At 52.8% G+C, this 14544-nt stretch overlaps 1 protein-coding gene across 3 annotated transcripts in view; it reads left to right on the top strand.

The window, feature by feature from the left end:
• The first annotated feature begins 8909 nt into the window (after positions 1-8909).
• tex26 (testis expressed 26) overlaps positions 8910-14544 on the top strand; it is a 49658-nt gene continuing 44023 nt past the window's right edge. The window contains exon 1 of one of the 3 annotated variants that reach the window (XM_072476976.1): positions 8910-9038. The gene's annotated coding sequence lies outside the window, so the exon portion shown is untranslated. Of the gene's footprint in view, positions 9039-10935; positions 10952-11015; positions 11351-14544 lie in introns of those variants that run through there. The other 2 variants (XM_072476978.1, XM_072476977.1) reach the window with 2 other exon arrangements.

Raw genomic sequence — 14544 nt, forward strand, 5'->3', positions numbered from 1 at the left:
CGATCACAGTGAGACCACTGGTAACTACGGTGACACCACACTACTTCCACCCTCAATTGCTCGAACCTCTCCACTAGTCAATGCATTCCTGCATGTTCCAACTCCAGAAGTGCAGCTTCAAGAAATCTCAGCTGACTCCAGTGAACCTGCTAAGACTCCGGACGGGGAGCATCAACAAAAAACAGACCAGACTCCAGATGGGGAGCAACCAAACGCCGACTCTGATTCACGTAAGCCAGACTTTACTCCAGACAGGCAGTGTCGCAACCTCAGTGATGGCACGCTCAGGGTGACAGCAGATGCCACAACGACAGGAGATGGATCACGTGACAATCATACTGGGTCAGCAATAACAAGCAGCAGCGACAGTCCAAGAGGAATACACCAATTTTCACCACAGCTATGTCCACACATTTGTTCCACACCGACAGTGCAGCCAATGACAGCTCATGCTGGACAGACCCAGCATTCAAGCCTGCAGCAGCCAGCAGTCTATGCAGCATATTCTCAAACAGGCCAGCACTGCGGATTGCCCACTAATGGAATCAAGACCGAAGGAGGACTACCGTCAGCGCAATCTGCACTACAGACTGGATGCCTTAGTTACTGCCCAGGATTTGCTGCACCACAGCCTGGCCAGATAGCGTTTTCCTATCAGATGCAAGGTTCTAGTTTCACACCATCACCAGACATTGATGCGAGCAGCAATTCTGTCTCCAAAGCGACATGCTTCAACGCTTCTCAGCAGAATCACCCTTCCAGCACAGCATGTGGCCAGAACCAGCATGCACAGTCTCATCCGACTTCAACATCTGGCACATTCATGACCTTGAATGATATTGTTGATGGTACCTCTTCAATGTCAACGACCCATCAGCTACAAGATGCCATCCGACAGCACAACCACAAACATAAAAAGAAAAAGACTCCACCTCGTTCCTGGTGCGCATGACGGATGGATCGCTGCGTAGGCGCAATCGGCGAGCCTTTCGCCTACTTCCACGCTCACAATGGAACCACACACAGACGCCGCGACCTCGAATGGTTCCTGATAGTGACTTCGTGGAGCTGCCATATACCATGCCACTTCTGTCACCGCCCGTGGCCAGGCTCGCACCTCAGCCGGTGGTTCTCGACCCATCCTTGAGGCGGTCAACCCGAATTCGTCGCCCACCTACTAGAATGGACTTAGGAGACTGTTCACACGTCAAAGTTTAGAAACTATTGTATTGTAACATGTTACTGTTTTATCGTTCCAGATCTCGTTTGACTGGACCACACTTCAAAGTTTTCTTCTTTTGTTATGGTACAACCTCGTTAGCATGCCACACCTGACATCGCCCCATGTATATAGTTACGCCACATGCACATGCTGTAAATATCACGCACACACACCTTTAGCTGCACTCAGGACACATTCATATTTATAACACGTAGGCACATAATCTTGTAAAAAAAGGGGGGATGTCATGATATTCAAACACACATATCATGATAGACAGACCAACAGACCAATTAGCACACATAACACAACAGCCAATCGCAGACAAGGACAGAGACAGTATAAGACAAGAAACACGACACCTGGTGGTCAGTAGATCTGGAGACCAGGACAAGGACAGGACCTGATTAACAACACACTCAGAGAGTCACCACGTGCTGAGTACCAGGACAGATCTGTAAATAACAAGTTGAAATAAAACAGCGTTGTACCAATTGCAACCGTGTTGGTTCATCTGTACCTCAGAGCACCCAACACCACAGTAACAGTGAGGAGGTCATGGGTGGAGCCGGCCAGGAGGCAGGCCAGAGGAAGCGCGACACATGGCTGGGGGGCTGGCCAAGGAAAAGGGATGGCTGATCGGCAAAGGGGGGGGGGGGGGGGCGAAGTACCCCTCAACCAGGCTGATCACCTGGAACGTTAGAGGGTTAAACGGGCCAGTGAAGAGGGCGCGTGTGTTTGCGCATCTGTGGGTTCTGAAGGCGGATATAGTCTTGTTGCAGGAGACGCACCTGAAAATGGCAGACCAGGTTAGGTTAAGGAAGGGCTGAGTCAGTCAGGTCTTTCATTCGGGGCTTGATTCTAAGACGAGAGGGGTTGCGATCCTGATTAATAATAGGGTACAATTTGAGGCGGAGGGCACAGTCGTGGATGGGGGCGGCAGATTTGTTATGGTGAGGGGTAAGCTCGAAGGGGTGAGAGTAGTCCTGGTCAGTGTGTATGTCCCTAATTGGGACGATGTGGATTTTATTAGGATGATGCTAGGGAAGATCCCCGACTTGGACTCGCGTAAGTTGATCATGGGCGGTGACTTTAATACGGTCCTGGACCCGAGCCTGGACCGGGCATGCTCAAGAACGGGCAGGTTGCCAGCGATGGCAAAGGAACTGAGAGGGTTCATGGAGCAAATGGGGGGAGCAGATCCGTGGAGATTTAGCCGGCCGACTGCGAGGGAGTTCTCGTACTACTCCCACGTCCACAAGGTGTATTCCCGAATTGACTACTTTGTTGTGAGTAGGGACCTGCTGGCCGGAATGGTGGGGGCAGAATATTCGGCAATTGCCATATCGGACCATGCTCCGCACTGGGTAGACCTGCAGTTTTGTAAGGACAGCTTTCAGCGCCCACCATGGAGGCTGGAAGTTGGACTACACGCGGACGAGGCGGTGTTCGAGAGGCTGAGGAAATGCATGCAGAATTACCTGCAGGTGAACGATACTGGAGAAGTCTCGGCAGCGGTGCTCTGGGAGGTGCTGAAGGCAGTGGTGAGAGGGGAGCTGATTTCAATCTGGGTGTACAGGGACAGAACAGATAGGGCAGAGATGGACTGACCGATTAAGGAAATTCTACAGATGGACAGGAGTTACGCGGAATCCCCGAGGCCAGAGTTACTCAGGAAACGACAGAGGCTGCAGGCCGAATTTGGGTTGCTAACTACAGGCAAGGCTGTAGAGCAGCTTAGAAAGGTAAAAGGCGCGATTTATGAGCATGGGGAGAAGGTCAGTAGAATATTTGCACAGCAACTGAGGAAGAGGGAAGCGGCTAGGGAAATAGGGAGGGTAGTGGATGGGGAAGGTAATCTAGTGGGTGATCCAGCAGGGCTGAACAAGGTCTTTCGGGACTTTTATAGGAAGCTGTACACTTCGGAACTACCCGGGAGACCGGGGGGGGGGATGAGGCGATTCTTGGACGGACTGACCTTCCCAAGAGTGGGGAGGGGGTTGGTGGACGGACTGGGGGCCCTGGTCAGGATCGAAGAGGTGTTGGGGGGCCTGAAGGTCATGCAGTCGGGTAAAGCCCCGGGGCCGGATGGGTATCCGGTGGAGTTTTACAAAAGATTTGCCGGGATAGTGGGGCCGATGCTGGTCAGGGTCAGGCAAGAGACAGAGGGAGTTTACCCACGATGATATCGCAGGCCACCATCTCGCTCATTCTGAAATGTGATAAGGACCCGGAGGCCTGTGGGTCAAACAGGCCGATCTCTTTGATTAACGTAGACGCCAAGTTACTGGCCAAGATTTTGGCGACGAGAATTGAGGACTGTGTACCGGATGTAATTGGGGAGACCAAACCGGGTTTGTAAAGGGGAGGCAGCTGGTGGCCAACATGAGAAGGCTGCTCAACGTGATTATGATGCCCCTGGAGAGTAGGGAGGTAGAGATAGTGGTAGCCATAGATGCTGAAAAGGCTTTTGACCGAGTCGAGTGGGATGATCTGTGGGAAGTACTAGGACGGTTCGGGGTCGGGGGGGTTCATCGACTGGGTTAGGCTATTTAATCAGGCCCCGGAGGTGAGTGTAAGGACGAACAGGACAACATCGGACTACTTTAGACTGCACCGTGGGACAAGACAGGGCTGCCCTCTCTCCCCACTGCTGTTTGCGATGGCCATAGAGTCGCTGGCAATTGCACTGAGAGCTTCTAGGGGCTGGAAAGGGTTGGTCCGGGGGGGAGTGGAACATAGAGTCTTGTTATACGCGGATATATGTATCGGACCCAATGGTGGGGATGGACGGTATTATGGCAACCCTGAGGGAATTTGGCCAGTTCTCCGGACACAAACTGAACATAGCGAAGAGCGAGTTGTTTGTAATTCAGGTGAGGGGGCAGGAGAGTAGGCTGAAGGGGTTGCCGTTCAGGCTAGTGGGGGAGAATTTCCGATATTTGGGGATTCAGGTTTGGCATGGGACTGGGGCAGGTTGCACAAGCTCAACCTGTCCTGACTGGTGGAACGAGTGAGGGAGGAGGTCCGGAGGTGGGATGCGCTCCCGCTGTCATTGGCGGGGAGGGTGCAGACTGTTAAGATGACGATTCTCCTGCAGTTATTGTTTGTTTTTCAGTGTCTCCCCATCTTTATCCAGCGGTCCTTCTTTAAGAGGCTGAATAAAATTATTCTGGGATTTGTATGGGCAGGGACGTCCCCGTGGGTGAAGAGGGTGATGCTTGAAAGGAACAGAGGAGAAAGGGAGCTGGCGTTGCCGAACTTCAGCAACTATTACTGGGCGGCCAACATAGCGATGATAAGGAAATGGATGGTGGGTGCGGGGTCGGTTTGGGAGCGGATGGAGGCTGCTTCGTGCAGGGGCACTAGTTTAGCAGCCCTGGTCACGGCGCCCCTGCCACTTTCGCCGGCACAGTATTCCACCAGCCCGAAAGTGGTGGCGGCTCTTCGGATCTGGGGCCAGTGGAGGAGGCATGTAGGGGAGGTAAGAGCATCGGTGTGGACCCCAATCTGCGGCAACCACCGATTTGCCCCGGGGAACATGGACGGGGGGTATCGACTGTGGAGGAGGGCGGGGATTGTGAGGATGGGGGATCTGTTCCTGGAAGGGAGCTTTCCGAGCATGAGGGCGCTGGAGGAGAAGTTTGGGCTGATGAGAGGGAACGACTTTAGATACTTGCAGGTGAGTGATTTTGTACGCAGAATGGTGCCGTCCTTCCCACGTCTTCCGCCGAAGGGGGGGCAGGACAGGGTAGTTTCTAGTGGAGAGGTGGGAGAGGGTAGAGTTTCAGACGTCTACAAGGAGCTAATGAGAGCTGAGGATACGCAGACCGAGGACCTGAAGCTTAAGTGGGAGGAGGAGCTCGGGGGGAGCTGGAGGACGGTATCTGGGCAGAAGCCCTGAGCAGAGTAAACACGACCGCAACATGCGCCAGGCTCAGTCTGATCCAGTTTAAGGTCGTGCACCGGGCCCACATGACAGTGGCCCGGATGAGTAAATTCTTCGGGCTGGAGGACGTGTGTGCCAGATGCACCGGAGGGCCAGCTAACCATGTACACATGGTTCTGGTCGTGCCCTAAACTCGGGGGGTATTGGCAGCGATTTGCAGATGTCATGTCCCGGTAATGAGCCCAGAGGTGGCAATCTTTGGGATTTCGGAGGACCCGTGAGTCCAGGAAGAGAGAGAGGCCGATGTTCTGGCCTTTGCTTCCCTGGTAGCCCGGCGACGAATACTTTTAGCATGGAGGGACTCAAAGCCCCCCAGTGCTGAGGTACGGCTATCGGACATGGCGAGCTTTCTTGGCCTAGAGAAAGTCAGGTTCGCCTTGAGAGGTTCGCTACTAGGGTTCGCCCGGAGGTGGCAGCCATTTATTAACTTCTTCGCAGAGGAGTAAGCGTCAGCAGGCCTTTATGAAATGGCACAACCGTGTGACTCCCGGGTGACAAAGGTTGTCATGCAGGGTCCGGAGTCGGTCTACTTGTGCGCTGGCACATGTACCTCGGGATAGGGCATCTTGGAGCTCGTTGAGCTTGCCGGGGCGATACAAAATCAAGTAATTGTAGGCGGAGAGCTCAATCCTCCACCTCAAGATTTTATTGTTTTTGATCTTACCCCGATGTGTGTTATTGAACATGAAGGCTACCGACCATTGGTCAGTGAGGAGAGTGAATCTCCTGCCGGCTAAGTAATGCCTCCTCGAAGGAGGAGTGCCGAATTGCGGAGGCATGAAGGGTTTGTGAAAAGAATGCCACGGGCCTGCCTGCCTGTTTGGGCATGGTGGCTCGGGCGACGTCTGATGTGTCGCTCTTCACTTGAAAGGGCAGCGTCTCGCCTACTGCGTGCATCGTGGCCTTGGCGATATCGGCTCTAATACGGTTGAAGGCATGTGGAGCCTCGGCCGTCAGGGGGGAAAAGGTGGACTGGATGAGTGGGCGGGCCTTGTCCTCGTAGTTTGGGACCCACTCAGCGTAGTATGAAAAGAACCCCAGGCAGCGTTTGAGGGCCTTGGGGCAGTGGGGAAGGGGGAGCTCCATGAGAGGGCGCAAGCGGTCGGAATCGGGCCTCAGAACTCTGTTCTGGACCACATAGCCGAGGATGACTAAGCGGTTCGTGCTGAATATGCACTTCTCCTTGTTATAGGTGAGGTTTAGGAGAGTGGCGTTGTGGTGAAATTTGGCAAGGTTGGCATCAGGGTCCTGCTGATCGTGGCCGCAGATGGTGAGATTGTCCAGGTACGGGAAGGTGGCCCGCAACCCGTACCGGTCGACCATTCGGTCCATCTCCTTTTGGAAAATCGAGACCCCGTTGGTGATGCCGAAGGGAACCCTGAGAAAATGGTAGAGGCGGCCATCTGCCTTGAAGGCGGTGTATGGGCGGTCCGCCTTATGGATGGGGAGCTGGTGGTAGGCGGATTTGAGGTCTACAGTTGAGAAGACCCGATACTGTGCAACCTGATTGACCATATCAGATATGCGTGGGAGGGGTTACGCGTCGAGCTGCGTGTACCTATTGATGGTCTGGCTGTAGTCCGCGACCATTCTGTGTTTCTCCCCAGTTTTCACCACTGCCACTTGGGCTCTCCAGGGGCTGTTGCTGGCCTCGATGCTGCCTTCCCGAAGCAGCCGCTGGACCTTGGACCTGATGAAGGTCCTGTCCTGGGTGCTGTACTGTCTGCTCCTGGTGGCGACAGGTTTGCAATCCGGGGTTAGGTTTGCAAATAGGGAAGGTGGGTCAACCTTTAGGGTCGCGAGGCCACACACAGTAAGGGGTGGTAGGGGTCTGCCGAATTTCAAGGTCAGGCTCTGGAGGTTACACTGGAAGTCCAGGCCGAGTAATAGGGCAGCGCAGAGATTGGGGAGGACGTAGAGGCGGAAGCCGTTGAATTTTGGACCGTGAGTGTGACTATACAGTACCCCCGGATCACCACGGAGTGGGATCCGGAGGCCAGGGAGATTCTTTGATTGGCGGGGTGTACCGCAAGGGAGCAGCACCTTACCATATCTGGATGGATGAAGCTTTCAGTGCTCCCGGAGTCCAGCAGGTAAGAGGTCTCGTGCCCATCGAACTTCACGCATGTCAAGGCAGTGGCTAGATTGTGCGGGCGAGACTGGTCGATCGTGACCGAGGCGAGTCGTGGCTGGTCGTCGCTGGTGTCGAACGATGGGGTGCCCGGGGGGCATGGGTCCTGGAACAATGGTGGTGCCCATGTGCCGTGGGGAAGACAAGATGACGGTGCCTGATGATCTTGGGGTGGACAAGATGGCGGCACCCATGGGCCGCACGTGGTCCAAGAAGGGGAAGATGGCGGCGCCCACTGGCCGCACGTGGTCTGAGGGGGAGAAGATGGCGGCGCCCACTGGTCGCGCATGGTCCAGGGAGGTAAAGATGGCATCGCCCACTGACCGTACGCCAGGAGGGTCAGGACAATAGCGGCGACTGAGCGGTCCTGGCACACCGCAGCGAAGTGCCCCTTCTTGCCGCAGGCCTTGCAAAAGGCAGTGCGGGCCGGGCAGCGTTGACGGGGGTGTTTCTGTTGCCCGCAGAAATAACATCGGGGGCCCCCGGGGTTGGGTGGCTGGCACGTGGCACAGGTGTATTGACTGGGTGAGGCCCCCGGTGGGGTGGCCGTCTGCGGAGTCCACGATGTGTAGGAGGGGTGGGCCGCGCGGCTGGGTGTGTAGGCCTGAATATTGCGCGAGGCGACCATCATCGATAGCGCCAGTTTTTTTTGTTGCTGCGAGGTCGAGCGTGGCCCCCTCTAAAAGTTGCTGGCGTATGAGAGCTGACCCCCATCCCCGTAACGAAGGCGTCCCGCATGAGGACGTTCGAATGTTCCATGGCCGTGACAGCCTGACAGTCACAGTCTCTGACCAGGGGAATTAAAGCACGCCAGAAATCTTCTGAGGACTCACCAGGGAGTTGACTGCGAGTAGAGAGTATGTGTCTGGCGAAGAGCGTGTTCGTCTGCTGGGCGTAATTCTTTTTCTGTAGCACCATGGCTTTGGCGTAGTTCGGCCCGTCCTGGATAAGAGGAAAGAGGTTGGAGCTCAGCTGCGAGTAGAGTATCTGGATCTTCTGAGCTTCCGGGATTGGGTCTGGTGCAGACCCGATGTAAGCTTCGAAACAAGCTAGCCAGTGTTGAAAGTTCTTTTTGCCAGCTGCTGTAGGAGGCCACACATCTTAGAGTAATAAATTGATGCACGATCAATTGCACAGAGACGAGAGTTGAATACAACTGAGGCTTTATTACTCTAAGATGTGTGGCCTCCTACAGTAGCTGGTGAAATGGCTGCTGTATAGGGAGCACGCATATTGAAACTCCGCCTACTGGGCGGAGCCAGCAGGCAGGGACTACCCCCATACCTGCAGTACAGGGCCTTACCACACATCTCCTAATATATACAACAGTGGTGATTACCACAGGGTTTAGAATACAAAGAACAATACACCACAGGAACAGTCCCTTCAGTCCTCCTCGCCTGCGCCGACCATGGTACCTGCTTAAACTAAAACCGTATGCACTTACGGAGTCCGAAAGAACAATACAGCACAATAGTTTGAGGTATTGTAGTGAAGTCATAATACCAGAGTATTCTGTGGTGATGGAACAATTTAAATCTCATGAGATGTTTGACTATCTCTCCGGAGCTGCTACATACTGAGATCAGGAGAAGAAGGACATTCATCTACCACACGATGTGAAGGCAACATCAACCAGAAGTCCAACCCAGTTTATTTATTGCAGAATGAGACGTGCAGAAGGAAGAGACTTTTTTGCGCTATGGGTCCAGGTCTTAGTAATTTCTACTGCCAAGGTTTCTGCTTCTTTCTTTCACCCATCTTTACTTAACTTGGCCACGAAGATTCTAGGATCCCTTCACACTGCTGATGCTTTGCAGGTCATCCCCAATAATCAATACACTTAAACTCCCTCTCCACTTTTTCTAGACAATGTACCTTTCCAATACTCCTAAACAGCATAACCACTAGACCTCTGCCTCCTTAATACTCCCACACATTCTAAGACTCTTCTCTCATTCTACCCAGAGCGCAGGACTGTTACCAAGTTCCAAATGCCAAAACAATCTTCCAACAATCTTCCAGAGCAAAGACCAGGGGGGGCGATTCTCCGAGCCCCTCGCCGGGCCGGAGAATCGCCGCAACTGCGCCATGACGCCGGCGCGCAATTCCCCGAGGTGCGGAGAATCGGCGCCATTTGCGCCTGTGCGGTTGGCACGGCGCCGGCTGTGGGCCGCTGGATTCGCCGATTCTCCGGCTCGGATGGGCTGCGCGGCCGCGCGGATACGACAGAGTCCCGCCGGCGCCGTTCATCCCTGGTCGCTGCCGGTGGGAACTCTGCGCGAAGGGCCGGGTGGGGCGGCCTGTGGGGCAGGGGAAAGCGATCCTTCACTGGGGGGGGGCCTCCGATGGGGTCTGACCCGCAATCAGGGCCCACCGATTGGCGGGCCGGCCTCTCCCCCTCCCCCGGGCCTACTTTCCTGCGCGGCCAGACCCTGAACACCAACGCCATGAAGAAGTCCCCCACGCATGCGCAGGTTGGCATGGCCCAACTGCGCATGCGCGGGTTGGCGTGGTGCCCATTTGGCACCGGGAAGGGAGGCTGGAGCGGCGTGAACCACTCCAGCGCCGTGCAGGCCTCCTGTGGGTACCGGAATCGGCCGTCCCCGGGCCCGTTTCGCGTCGTGAAATGAGACGGCGTTCATGATGGCGCGAACATTTGGGCTCCATTTGGGAGAATCGCCGCCCAGTTTCCTGCACACTTCCTACATAAATATAATCTGGAATATATTTCCTACTCTGTTCCTGTTAATGACCATTGTCTGTCCTGCTAACTGGTCTTTAATTAGGGATAAAATTAAAATAGTTAAATTAATATTTAATAATAATTAAGGCCACTGGTTTATAATTTCCACACAAACATGAATAGTCACAGAACATAATCCTAGAAATACCTAAAACGCCCACAATGTTGTGTAATACAAGTGAAATTTGACACATTCAATCATAAGTCAACACTTTACATGGAAATCGTAGAAATCATAGAATCCCTTCAGTGTTCGGACGGAGAGAATTCAGCCAATCAAGCCTGCACCGACCCTCCGAAAGAGCACCCCATCTTGGTCCAAGTCCCACCCATCTCTGTAACCCCACCCAAACTTTGGACACTTATGGGCAATTTAGCATGACCAATCCACGTAACCTGCACGTCTTTGGACTGTGGGAAGAAACCAGAGACACTGGGAAAACATGCAAACTCCGCAAGAGTCACCCAAGGCCAGAATCGAATCCGAGTTCCTGGCGTTGTGAGGCAGCAGTGCTAAGCACTGTGCCACCGTGCCGCCCAGTGAATAACACCAAGGGAGGTCCACTAGTTATATTAAAATGTTGGCTGCCTCAGGTGCTGTCTTTTAACCTCTGCACTAATTCAATGCTGATATTAGTGAGTAAAATGGAACCAAACCCATAACGGCTGCTGCTTATTCGACCCTGGTAATTGCATCATTGTCTCTGTGACGACCATAGCTCATTAGTTTTGAGTGCTGTAATTGGTCTGCCTGAACAATGTGACTGAAAATGTTATTTGTCATTGGTATGTGGTATCCAATTGGTCCCTGACAATCATAGGGTGAACAATAAATTACATCACACTAGCTAAATGATATCATCGGGCAGCTTCAACGATTTCCCCTGGTCTGTAAAACAACCGGTATTGCTTTAATTATTAATACTACTGTAATTGGAAAGAGTAGGTTCAACGTATTAACACTTCTGACAAAATGACCGATTATAATGGTCAAACCAATGATTGTTTTGACCACAGAAACAAAACTGTGATCCAGTGAACAGCAGTTAATATGGACCCAAGCTGGGAGAATTTTTTTCGTCAGGTTTTTAAAAAATTAATTGACAGGATGTGGGTGTTGCTGATGAGGCCAGCATTTATTGTCCATCACTAGTTGCCCTTGAGAAGGTGGTGGTGAACTGCCATTTTGAACAGCTGCAATCCCTGAGGTGTAGGTACACCCATACTGCTGTTTGGGAGGGAATTCCAGGATTTTGACCCAGCAACAGTGAAGAAACGGCGATATATTTCTAAGTCAGGACGGTGAGTGACTTGGAGGGTGTAATAACCCCCACAAAACTCATGGGGAATATGTAATTAATCTCCCCGTGGGACTCGTGGAGTAGGGGCTCCCCCGCTCGTTGGTGGAGGCCCACGTAGCTGGGGCTCGTAAAAATCGAGCATAAAAGCTGGCCTGAGTGGGGACCAGGATATTGGTTGTCCCAACGACTGTGATGTGTAACTAGTTCGCTGCCATAGGCAGATTTATGTTACTTTAAATAAATCCTAGCTTCATTCTACTGCTGACTACCTGGTTTCCCGGTCATTAAACTGGCGAAGAGGAAAAAGGAAAATCTGAACTCTAGGTCAGGATGCCCCAGCTGCCCTGGGTGAGTGTCATGCAGCAGCATGTGGAATTAGGTTTGAAAAATGATGCTTTGTGGGAAAATGGAGGCCGTTGACGCAGGCCTAGAAGATTGGGCTCAGCACACAGAGTGGATCAGGTACTTTTTCCAGGCCAGTGGCATCTTGGGAGAAGAGAGACAAAAGGGAATTCTCCTAACTGCTTGCGGGGCGCCAACCTTCGGTATTCTCAAGAGTCTTACCTGCCTGGCTGCTCATTTGAGGAACTAGTTGCACTGGTGTATGACCATTATAACCCAAAACCATCATATTATTAAACGTTAAAGGTGCAACACGGCTGTACGGACTCTGGGGGAGTCAATGACAGATTTCTTAACCCGCCTCCGGTGGCTGATAGAGCTCAGTGAGGTCAGCGATCCCTATCTGAAATGTTGAGGGACCAGCTTGTGTGGGGAATCAATAACATGGCCACGCATAGGAGCTGTTGGCAGAGCCCACATTGGATTGAAAACGGGTCATTGAGCTAGCACTGTCCCACGGAAACATAGAGAAAGGAGTGCAGGAACCTCAAGGTTCCATGGACTATAGGGTCCATAGTGTTGCTTGGCCTCCATACCGGTCTTCTGCGACATCCCAGGGCAGTGATTGAATGGTCACCGGTACAATATGGCAGCCGGGAGCCGCCAGAGACCAACGGGACACCTCTCCCAAGGGCGAGGGAGAGCAAACGGTAATCAGGGCCGCCGAATCGACGGAGAGAGCACCACCCTGGGCAGACGCTGAGGTTGCCCTGCGCCAGCGCCTTGCACGTGGCCCCACCGGAGGAAGAGAACATGATGCAGCTAAACTGCATCATGACCGCAAAGGTGGCACCGATTCGGCTGACACTGCAGGTGAATGGACACCCACTGGTGATGGAAATGGACACAAGGCTGCCATCTCCACCATTGGTCAGCAGAACCTTCCACCGACTCCGCACAGGAACTTGCCATGAACCCTGACTGACACCAAGGCCAGATTAGCGACTTACACTGGTGAACCACTGAGAATCGTAGGAACTTCTGTAACCGCGGTGACCCACTGACAGCGAATAGTCAGGCTACCTTTGGCCATGGTACAAGGGCAGGGACCTAACCTACTGGGGCTTGATTGGCTATGAGTCCACCGCTTCGATTGGCAGCAGATTTACCAGATGGGCACTGGAAGTCTGTATGAGGTCCTCGGCAAATATCCTCATGTGTTCTGGGTAAGATAAAGGGAGCCAAGACCTGCACCTGCATAGACCCAGAGGCTCAGCCCAGATACTTATGGGCACGGTCTGATCCTTGCACCTTACTCACTAAGGTAGATGATGAACTGTGCTGCCAGGAAGGTCTGGGCACCATAGGCCCAGTACGGTTACCGGACTGGGCCGTATCCATGGTACCAGTGATGAAGCCGGACTGTGTGGACTACAAACTGACTGTGAATAGGGCATCTCACCTGGATCGTTACCCTTGGGTAGAGGACTTATATATGAAACTGGCTGGAAGGTGCTCCTTTAGAAAACTTGATATGAGCCCGCATATCTGCAGTTGGAACTGGACTCCGCATCGTAGAAGTATACGACTATAAACACCTACAGGAGATTGTTCGAGTGCACACACCTCCCGTTCGGGGTCTCTTTGGCTCCGGAAATCTTTCAAAGGGTAATGGAAGGCATACTTCAGCGGTTTGCCAGGGTGGTACTTGGATGTTGGGCTCATTATGGAGACCACAGAAGAGGAGCACATGGATGACCTAGAGGAGGTCCTCAGACGATTCGCCCAGGCTGGCAACCGACTGAAAGAAGCAAATGCTTTTTCAGGGCTAAAGCTGTGACGCACTTGGGGTATAGGTGGTCAAAGACAGCCTGCATCCTGTGGAGGAGACGATTCAGGCCATAAAAGGGGCCCCGACCCCGAGGAATGCAATGGAATTACGATCATTTTTAGGCCTTGTAAGTTACTATGGAAAATTCATTCTCAACTTGACCACTCTGTTGGCATCCCTGCCCATCTTGTTAAAGAAGAAACAAAAATTGGCTTTGGGTATTCCACAGGAAGAGGGATTCAAGGGAGTGAAGCGGCAGATGTCATCCTCCCAACTGCTCACCAACTATGCTCCATCCCGGCCGCTCACCCTCACTTGCGATGCCTCCCTCTATGGCATCGGAGTGGTGCTGTCCCATAGATGGGACGATGGTACAGAGCGCTCCATAGCATTTGCATCCAGAACACTGGCAGCTATGCTCAGATAGAAAACAAGGGTTTGGCAGAGGTGCTCACCGTAAAAAAATTTATTCCATGTGTCTACAGGCTGCACCTCTTCGTAATCACTAACCACAGCCTCTGCAAGGCCTCTTTCAGGAGGACAAGGCAATTCCCCCCCATAGCTTCAGCCCAAATTTAACACTGGGCACTCTTGCTTGCAGCATATGAATATACTTTACAACATTGCCCAGGTGCCCAGATGATGCCCTCCGTCATCTCTCACTGCCTGTGAACCCCCCATCTCCACTGATGGTGACTTTGAACTTGATTGACACTCTGCCGGTGCAGCCGTACACATAGATGCATGGATGCAGAAGGATCCCAAGTTGGCGAAGCTCCAGCATATGTTATTATATGTCAGTTTACAGGATGACCTCCCAGAAGCTCTACAGCCCTATTCCTAAAAGCAACGGAAGCTGAGTGTAGAACAATGTTCTTCAAACTTTTTTTCCGGGGACCCATTTTTACCAACCGGCCAACCTTCGCGACCCACGCCAGCTGATCTTCGCGACCCACGCCGGCTGACCTGCGTGACCCACCATTTTCTCTTACCTTATTTGTTGCTGACAAAAATAGAGGAAA

Source organism: Scyliorhinus torazame, chromosome 15, assembly GCF_047496885.1.
Source record: "Scyliorhinus torazame isolate Kashiwa2021f chromosome 15, sScyTor2.1, whole genome shotgun sequence".
NCBI classification, from domain to species: domain Eukaryota; kingdom Metazoa; phylum Chordata; class Chondrichthyes; order Carcharhiniformes; family Scyliorhinidae; genus Scyliorhinus; species Scyliorhinus torazame.